Here is a 10,615-nt window from a genome sequence, read left to right on the forward strand (position 1 = left end):
TTATATGTAATGATAATGATTGATCACAAGAGTACCTAGAAGTTTTGACAACTAAGTACCAAGAAAAGTAACAGGGATTCTATATCTGGCAAAGGAGATACTCCTACTGACTCCATGTAGGTCCGTGTGGTTAAATCTAAGCAAACTTAGTTACCTCTAAGAAAAGCACACAACGGTTAATCTTCATACTTCTGATGATCCATGAAACATGAGATCCTGTTCACACTCTCCTTTCTAAAGGACCCTGAGCACTTTCAATGGAATTCTGGTAGAACGTAAGAGATGGTGCAATAGAGTATGTCCGTATGTGTTTGCACCCTGGAGATTCACTTAGTTCCTATAACAGAAACGCTATTCATTCGAGAAAGAAACAAGGCATAGTTCTCTGGAACCTCTAAGGAACTAAGAAATCCGTGAGAAATACAGGTGACTTACGTGAGTTCATGGAACACGTTCTAGCAAACTCAAGTACCCTATCTGTTTCCATTTGTTAGCTGCAGTAAAAGAGCAATCATATTCATGACTTGGCTTTGCTAGTTTTGATTTTCACAAACTACCATAAACATGAAAATTCACTTCAAGGAAATTGACTGGAACCAAGAAAGGAAGGCCTTAAAGTCTGAGAAAATCCACATGTGCAAATATGGTTTAATAGAAAGAGTATTTTACTAATATGTTTTAAAAAATAACAATTTCTTCGTATTTCCAGAAGAACTCAAAGTATTTTACAAAAAAATATATACTTTTAATATGCCTGCAAGGCAGATATGAGGACAGTAATCCTATTTTGCAAAGGAAAGCAATGAGGTGATTTTCTGTCATCTTTACCTCCCTCCCGAGTTTAATAGTTTGAGCAATATGTTGCCTATAGCAACTGCTTAAATCCAAGCAATTTGAAATATTATCAGCAGGGCACGGACTGAAGACTGCCAGCTCTTTAAACAGGGTCAGAACAACTTCTGTCATCTGTCTTCCAAAGCCAGAAAGCACTCAGTCTTGGGCTTTGACTCACATTGTTGGTACCTCCTCCCACAAAGATCTGACTTCACATTCCATTTTCTTCTTTCTTTTTTAAAAACAACCTATTCAGCATACGCCCATGACCACAAATCACTCATTTATACCCAGATGAATGAATAGTACAAGGAGTCAAATACTATCACTGTTTCAAGGTGTTTGCAGTATTGACAATCAGGAGTGGGCTGAGTTGCTTTATACCCTCCCAAAGCAAGAGGTAGAGTGGCCTTGCAGGAAGTGTTGCAGTGAAGGATGAATGGAATTGAAATACTGCGTGCTCTTGGTCATGCCTGAGAATCCTTTTAAAATGTGACCTTCTCATCGAACATTCTGGAAATTCTTTTCCAGGCCTTGGCTTTGATGCCACTCTCTGAAAGAGTAATGTGTTTACAGATAGTACCGTGAAGAGAGAAGGAACGTTACCAGGGCCATAGCGTTAGGCTAGATATGTCAAAATTACAGGAAAATAATCAGGGACAAAGAGCTCACACTGAGTCATCCTCACTGATTAGGAGGAGGCATTATTCCCACCTACAGGCAGTTTTGTGGGTAGGAGTCAACCAGATGACTAGTTGTGGGAGTGACGGAGTCTTGAGGCTGAGTCTACCTGCCACGAACGAATCCGGAATGGACCGGTATTGAAGAGTGAACACACAAAACAGCCCGTACTCCACGTCTGTTTGTGATTCTTTTACGTAGACGCTCAACGGTTACACTTCCAGCAGCCTGGCATCTTCACAGAGAGTTGATCAATAACCAAAGGAGAACAGACTACTGATGGATCTGGATTCTTTAATCACTGCAATAGGGCTGAAAGAGGTTAGAGAACAAGAAACCAAATCTATTGCCCCTGAGAACCAACCATACATCTGTCCCTCGACGGGTACAAACCTAATTAAAGAAAGATGGAAGAACCCGAGCCCCAAATCCTTTATCATCTCCATGATGTCCCTAAAACAAATTGTTTGGAAATCTCATCTTTTTCTAAAATTTTTTTGTAACCTCTCAGATCTAGTTCATTCTCTGGAGCTGGCTGTCTCAGGGACAGGGGAAATCACACCGAATATTCACTTGCCAATTTCTAGGAATTATCTTTGTTTACCTGCCTACCTGCCGATCAATAGCCTGTAAGATGAGCATTGTTATCTCAGCGTTTCATTTCTGAGAAATCTCTAGGGAAGTTAAGAATTTACTACCGTTTGAAGAATGTGGAGCTAGGATGAAAGGTGAAGTCCGTGTGATCTCATGCTTCTTATTTTTATCCAACTATGAGGGCACCTCTGATTTTGGTATTTGTGGCTGAGATTCTTCTCCTAAGGGCTTCATACATTTGCCCCTAGGGCAAAGCCGATTTGGGGTGGTAATTCCCAGGGAGGATTGAGGGAAGGCTGCACAAAGAAAAGGAGATGATAATGAAGAGTCAGAAAAAAACCCCTGAGGTTCTCCTGTGCAGATCAACTCCTTAACCTCTACCTCTCTAGCGCTGCCTCAAGGAGACTCCTCAGAGGGCTGAAGCTCCTTGGAGAATCATACTACCCTTTGCCTCCCTTTCTGGATATCTTTCCTCTCTTTCTTCCCAGAGGCATGACATTGTTAATTTATTTCAAAAAGAAATTTTTGGGGGGCCCTGGGTGGCTCAGTTGGCTGGGCATCTGACTCTTGGTTTTGGCTCAGATCATGATCTCAGTCTCATGGGATGGAGCCCCACATCAGGCTTCCCGCTCAGCGTGGGGTCTGCTTGAGATTCTCTCTCTCTCTCTCCCTCTGCCCCTCCCCCTGCTTACATGCTCTCTCTCTCTCTCTCAAATGAATAAATACATCTTAAAAAAAAAAAAGAAACTTTTCATATTAGACAAGTAAAGGATTCTCAGTTACTCTGACAATGTTGGACTCTGCCTGGAAAGCCATGAGTGGTCTGCCCATCTATATATGGCAGGACTTATTCTGATAAGAAGGGTCCAGAAGAAAAGATAGAAAGATGGATTGATGGATGGATCGATGGATGGATGGATCGATGGATGGATGGATGGATGGATGGATAGATGGATGGATGGATCGATGGATCGATGGATCGATGGTTGGGTGGATGGACAGATGTAGATGGATATTGGTATTTTTTATTTTATTTCAGAAAATTTGGTTAACTTTCAGATACTAATAGAAATCTAAATAAAAACATGAGGGGTGCTTGGGTGACTCAGTTGGTTAAGGGTCTGTCTTCAGCTCAGGTCATGATTCCAGGGTCCTGGGATTGAGTCCTGTGTTGGGCTCTCTGATCAGTGGGGAGCCTTCTTCTCCCTCTCCTTCTGCCTCTCCCCCCTCTGGTGCTCTCTCTTTCTCATTCTCTCTCTTTCTCTCATGCTTGCTCTCCCTCTCTCTCTCTGATAAATAAATAAAATATTAGAAAAAAGAAATCTAAATAAAAACTTGAATGACATAATCAGCAGATTTAGGGGTCCTTACTATGATTCCATGAAATTTATAAATGTTTCTAATCTCACAATTATCCCACTGTGTTATAATTACCTGTTTATCTGTGTTATATGGTAGCATGCAGTTCTACCTTTCTGGGATTACTCTTTATTTTAATATTCCAATAAACTATCTTAAGACACAATCTCTTTGTGAAAACTCTAACATATACTCCCAAGAATTCTGTGGAACCTCTGAATGAATTTTGGTTGTTTCATGATCACATTCTTTCTTATGAATTCTAACCCCTGATACATTCTCTTTTTAAAATCTTTTTTCTTTTTTCTTTATTTGTTTAGTAATCTCTACACCCAATGTGGGGCTTAAACTCACAACCTCGATATCAAGGGTCACATGCTCTACCACTGAGCCAGCCAGGCATCCTCTGATATAGTCTCAATCCTTACTTATTTACCTTTCTTAGTTGCTCTTTGTTGCCTATACAGATTTTTCTCAAAGTCTGGCCTCTATCTTCCTTCTTATGTTCCTTCTCCTCCCAACTTCTCCTTTGTTAAAGGATAATTCTACATCTAACTAAAAAGCTTTTGCACAATGAAGAAAACCATCGACAAAATGAAAAGGCAATTTATAGAGTGGGAGAAGATATTGGAAAACAATCTATCTGATAAGGAGTTAAGACCCAAAATACATAAAGAATTCATACAGCGGAGCACCAAAAAAACCCAATCTGATTGAAAAACGGGCAGAGGACCTGAATGGCCATTTTTCCCAAGAAGACATACATATATATATATATGGCCAACAGACACATGAAAAAAAGGTCAACATCACTAATTATTGGGGAAATGAAAATCAAAACCACAAGGAGATGTCATCTCACACCAGTTAGAATGGTATTATCAGAAAGATACGAAATAGTATCTGTTGGTGAGGAGGGGTAAAAAGAAACCTGGTGCACTACTGGTGAGAATGTAAATTGGTGCAGCCACTACGGAAAACAGTGTCGAGGTTCCTTGGGGGCGTCTGGGTGGCTCAGTTCGTTACACATCTGCCTCTGGCTCAGGTCATGATCCCGGGGTCCTGGGATTAAGCCCTGAGTCAGGCTCCTTGCTCAGCAGGAAGTCTGCTTCTCCCTCTGCCTCTGCCTGCTGCTCCCCCTGCTTGTGCTCGCTCTGTCAAATAGATAAATAAAATCTTAAAAAAAAAAAAAGAAGAGAAAAGAAAAGGAAAGGAAAACAGTGTGGAGGTTCCTCTAAAACTTATAAATATGAAATGCCACACAATCCAGTAATTCTGGGTATTTACCAGAAGAAAACAAAAACACCGACCTGAAAAGGTATACACATCCCTCTGTTCGTTGTAGCATTATTTAAAATAGCCAAGACATGGAAGCAACTTAAATGTCCATCCATAGACGAATGGATAAAATAGATGTGAGGTATCTATATCTATCTCTATCTCTAATGGACTATTATTCAGCTATAACAAAGTATGACATCTTATCATTCAGGACAATATGGATGGACTTAGAGTGAATTAATTAATCACTTAATTCACTTAAGTGAATTAAGTCAGAGAAAAGCAAATACCACATGATTTCACTTACATGTGAAATCTAAAAAACAAAACAAACCAAACCAAACAGAAACAGACTCATAAATACAGAGAACAAACTAGTAGTGGCCAGAGAGGAGGTTGTAGGGGATGAGAGGACTAAAGGGGATTAAGAGGTACAAACTTCCAGTTATAAAATAAATAAGTCAAGGGATAAAAGCCACAGCATAGGGAATAGAGTCAATGATACGTAATACCTCTGTCTGATGACAGATGGTAACTACACTTACGGTGAGCATTTCATAATATATATAGATGTTGAAGAACCACCATGTTATACACCTGAAATGAATATAATGTTATATGTCAACTATACTTAAATTAAAACTTAAAATTTAAAAATTTGGGGGCACCTGGGTGGCTCAGCTGGTTAAGTGTCTGCCATTGGCTCAGGTCATGATCCCAGGGTCCTGGGATTGAGTCCCACATCGGGCTTCCTGTTCAGCGCAAAAATAAATAATCTTTAAAAAATTAAAAATTTTAAAAATTTAAATTGTGATGGTTGTACAAATGTGTGATAACACTTGCCAAAGATTTAATTTATTAATGATGAGGGACCCAGTAAGATGTTACCACTGCTTCAAATAAGAATGTTTGAAAATATACAGGTATATGCTGAAAGAAATGTACAGATCAAAGGAAAAGTGGTCAATATTATATGGCAACGATCAACAGCACCTCTACATAATTTGCATTTAAAAATAGTTTATGTATTTATTTGAGAGAGAGAGTGCTCAGGTGCATGCCAGCAGGGGGAGGGGGAGAGGGGAGAGAGAGAAGGAGAGAGAATCTTGAGCAGAGTCCCCACTGAGCATGGAGCCCAACACAGGGCTCAATCTCACAACCCTGAGATCGTGACCCTGAGATCACAACCTGAGCTGAAACCAAGAGTCTGCCGCTTGACCCACCGAGCCGCCCAGGTGCCCCTACAGAATTTGCATTCTTATGAACAGAAAGATTTGCATCACTACTGCTTTCTACCTTCTGGAGTTGTAGAATAGCCCAAAAGACAATGAAAGCTGCAGGTCACACAGGAGGGTACTCTGGACATTGAGCGATTTTTTTTTTCCATTACAAAATCTTTCACAATTGTTCTTGATATCTTTTCCTCCTGCATTCTCCAAAGAACGTTATTTTAAACAGATATTTATTGTAGTTTAGGCTTATTAAAAACTGGGACAATAATGGACAACAGCACAACGTAGAAAAACGGGAGATAACTTGGAATTGAATATTGGGTGTCACTGTTACTCCCCAAGTCATTTGTAACATTGCCATTCTTGGTGACAGCCTTCTCATCGGAGAAAGGTCATCCTCACCAACCTCTGCTCCTCTGTCTACCCAGATACTTCCCTGTCTTATCTCCTAGGAGGCCAGCCTCTCTCCTTCTCTCATCTGGACTGGCTCTGAAATTTATTTGTAGACTCTAAGGGCCTGTTAGGTGTTCTCCCATATAAAGACCATTTTCCCACTTAAGCAGTGTTCTGTCCTTCTAGGGCAGTCTGTCCAAAACTCTGCCAGCTTTGACAATAAGAGCATTTTTCTCCCACTTACACAAGCACTTAGGCTCTTTGGGAACATCCTTGGAATTTTCAACACTTAGCACAGAGTGAGTCTTCAATAAAAGTCTGCTCTTTTACAATTTAGGTAGACTGAACCAAAAGAGTTGACACTCGACCAGAACCCTTCCCTCCTTACACTCTGGATACTCAGCTTTGCACATCAAAATCTGATCCGGCTCGTGACTCGGAGTCTTATGGAGGGTGTGTTATTCTTAGCAAGGAGAACGTATTCTTGATTAATGTGAAAAAAGGCATCTCCTCCCATCTCAAAGACCCTTTCAGCGCTCTGTCTTCCTTGCCCAGCCTGAGGGTGGGGAAGGGTTACACATGAAACGTGGCTGATAATTTGAAATAATCAGAAGGCTAAAAAATGAATCAAACACAATGTTTGTTTCTTGTTCTTTATATCATTGCTATTTGGTGTATTTCCAGAATGTAATAAGCTTAACACTCAACTCTGTTGTTGCAGAAGTTATGCTTTCTATTTTTGTATTAAAAAAAAAAAAGCACCCACTTNNGGAAAGATGAGTTCATTTACAAGATCGTTGCAGCAAATACAGAGAGGCCTGGTAAGAAGACCCACTGGGAACCAAGGACGATATTTGCTTCTAGGTTACAAAAGTATGTGTCTCATTCATTCATTGATTCATTCATTCATTCATTCATTCATTCAGGTTGCACTCTAATATCTATTGGGGTAGAGGGACAGGCAAAAAAATGAAGTATGTAAAGTTGAGGATATTGTGAGGGATAAATAAAGCCCTGGGATAAATGGCATTGCGAGGTGAGGGGCAAGTGTGTCCTGTAAAGTCTACAGCTGGTATTTGGCAAATCTATGGTCTGCAACTTGGGACCGAATGTGCCAGGTGCTCTCCAGATTTTCAAGAGCTAAAAGAAGAAAAGGAAATGGGGGTCCTATACGCTAGGAATCCTCACCTACCTTTAATCTTCCCAACTGTTTTAGGGAACATTCTAATCCTCAATTTGGAGATGGTGAAAAGTTCACGAACTTGCCCAAGGTCACACCACTCAGAGCCCAGGCTGGAATACAGGCTCCTGTGATTTGACACCATATACCCTCATTCTATTTTCTATTAGACGCTACAGCTAGAAGATTGGTTAAGAAGGATATAATCTTCAATGTACTCAGGAATTCAGAAAACATTATGTTTAAGAATATTTAGAGCATAAAATTGTAGGGAGAAGGAAAAAAACAAGAAATAATGAACAGTTCTGACATTCAGTCAATATAGAGGATTTCCTATTTAGTTTCCTTTCATGTATTTCAATGACCCAAGCTACTCTCCATTCTTATTGTTAACACCCTCGCCCAAGCCCTCATCACCACAGGCCTGAGATGTTGTAGGAACTTCTCCCTGGGCTCCAGGAGTCAACCAACACCGCCTAAGCCTTCATACCTCACCAATGCACACACCCTAGTTGCCTCTGAGGACTGGGCTATCCTCCCCAAGGCTCTGCTTTTGCTCTCCTTCCAATTCCTCCTTCTACCCTGCCTAAGCTCCAGCTCCCCAGAAACCTTCTCAGATTGGCCCATCCCTCACCGTCGCCCCTCTTCCCTGATTTCCGGTGGTACCTTGTTCTCTGCCATGTTAGTTCTATTTCCTTACTTAGATGATAATCCCTTTGAAGTGGCCAAGTCTCAAGACTGAGCATGTAGCAAGGTTTTGGCAGGGGCCAGCACAGTGCTGACCTCACAGCAAGTGATGGGTACATGCCGATGGACTCATTCATTAGTATCAGAATAGTGACAGAGGCCAGCAAGGCTTTGAAAAGTAAATAAGTGCCTTGTGTGAGGAATACATGAGAAGGAAAAGAAACCTAAAAGGTGTTCCCAGTGTTGATCAAATGCAACAATATGTGAAAATGATTTTGGAACCTCTGACCAAATCTCAAGGATGTCAGTAAAAAACATCTTAATAAATTCGCTTTTATAATATTACTTCTCACAACAGTTAGTCAGAGGCTCTTCAGAGTTACTCTGCACCCTCCCAGCCCCATTGTCCTCCTCACGGTTCCCTCTCCCAAGGGCTGGGTAGGGTCTGGCACCACACGCCTTTCCATGTACAGAACTCAGTAGACCCCAGTTACCACCAACCCACTAAGTCTGGATGATGATGGGCCTGAATCAGTCACACGTATCGTAAACAACAGATGACAAATGAAGTGTGCAGACCTGAACTTGTTTGTCACTGCTTCCATGAGCAACTCATCCAAAGTGGCAGATGGGACATTTGGGCAGCAATCAAGCACCTGCTGGATGGAGGCCCATCCCAGGCTGCCCGAGTTAAGGTCTTCTTGGAAGAGTTCAGACAGTCACCATATGAAAAGGGCAGGAGAGAATGCAAATTGCAAACCTGCCCAGGCTCATTTCCCAGGGCTTCCAGGGGAACCCTGAGCTAGGACCTTGAAACTCAAAGAGGTGTTGGCCTAACCCCTCATGTGTATTCCCATGTGTGTTTGGCAGGGGCACGCTGTAAAATCATACTCACCTTATCCTGGTAGCCTTTACTTAGGAACTCTTGATATTTACCCAACTGTCAGAAGATCCCGTGTGACCACTCCCAACCTACCCAATGTCCCATTTCTTGGGTGGCCTAAATGGGCTTTGACTCAAACTATATCACGTTCCATCTCTCCCCTATGCACAACCAGTTCTAACTGCTCAGAGGTTTTTACCAGTTTCTCCATAAGTGACTTATCTATCTGAACTTCCTAAACATACAGACTTTCCACTATTATTTGAAAATATTGTAAGGATTTCATCTTACAAGCCCCCAAAGATTACACTTTCTAAAAAATGAATCCCCACTGTTTATTTAGTCCTTTGTTCATTCATTCACTCATTCATTCATTCATTCAACACACACTCACTGAGCACTTACAACCTGCCAAGCACTGTGCTGGACTCCAGGGAAACCATTCAATAAGACATGGTAATTTTCCCCAAGGAGCTAATGCAATATCTATCGAAGGACAAGTTTTTGATTGTCTTATTATATTCCATAATCCTTATAGATACACAAAGAATCATTCTGATTCCCTCAAATACTACCCCAAAGTAGCTCATAAGTTTAAAGCCCAACACTTAGTGATAATAGGTAATTAATGATTATATTTTGCTTATCTTTGAAGAACAGTGTCAAGGTAAGGGAATCTCTTCAGCTATCAAGCTCAAATCTGAAGGCAGGAATTTTAGTCTGCCCCCTCCCAATATTTCAAAACCAGTCGTCCGATCTGAAATCTGCATATGCACCAAGTTGGAATCCTATCATTTAGGGAAAATCACATTACGGGAATTTATATACAACTGCTCCTTTCTACATAAAGCCTTTGTTCTGACTACTCTGTAATTTCTAAAGCTATGATATTTTGTGAAACCCACCCCCAAAATACAGCTTGGGGAAAGCTGCTGATTAAAGGCGAACAGACAGGAATATACTAGGTACAGGGAGAGCGGCACATTTTGAAATATTTGGACATCAGGCCACGAAGCGAAGCACCCTAGTCTTTTCTAAAATGATGACGGCCTTTTATCTACTGGTACTCGGAATCTGTTCAAAAAGGGAGCTTTGAACTTTGTGTTGGGCATGCTTCCCAGGAGTTCCGCAAATCTTCCTCTGGCTACCGGCCAACTGAGGACAGCTCGAGGAGGCTGGGCTGTGGTTGTCTGAAGTGCTCTGAGCATTCTGGCTTCTTATTCTGGGGGTGTCCATTGTGTGATGAGCTCTCTTTTCAGCCAATTGGAGGCCTTTCTTCTGCAAACAGTTTTGGCCCATGAACCAGGGTTCGGGTTCCAGTTCTCCCACTTTACCTTCCTTAACAGTTACTAAGATTTCCAGAGAAAGTAACAGCTGGGTTTCCATGTAAAATTAAGTGCCTGTGATAAGTTGTCCTGCTTCATGGTCAAACATTTCCTTTAAAAACAGAACACATCCTTAAGGTCATGATCACCAAGTATTACCCTGTGA

This window comes from Ursus maritimus, unplaced genomic scaffold, assembly GCF_017311325.1.
Source record: "Ursus maritimus isolate PB19 unplaced genomic scaffold, ASM1731132v1 scaffold_31, whole genome shotgun sequence".
Lineage (NCBI taxonomy): Eukaryota > Metazoa > Chordata > Mammalia > Carnivora > Ursidae > Ursus > Ursus maritimus.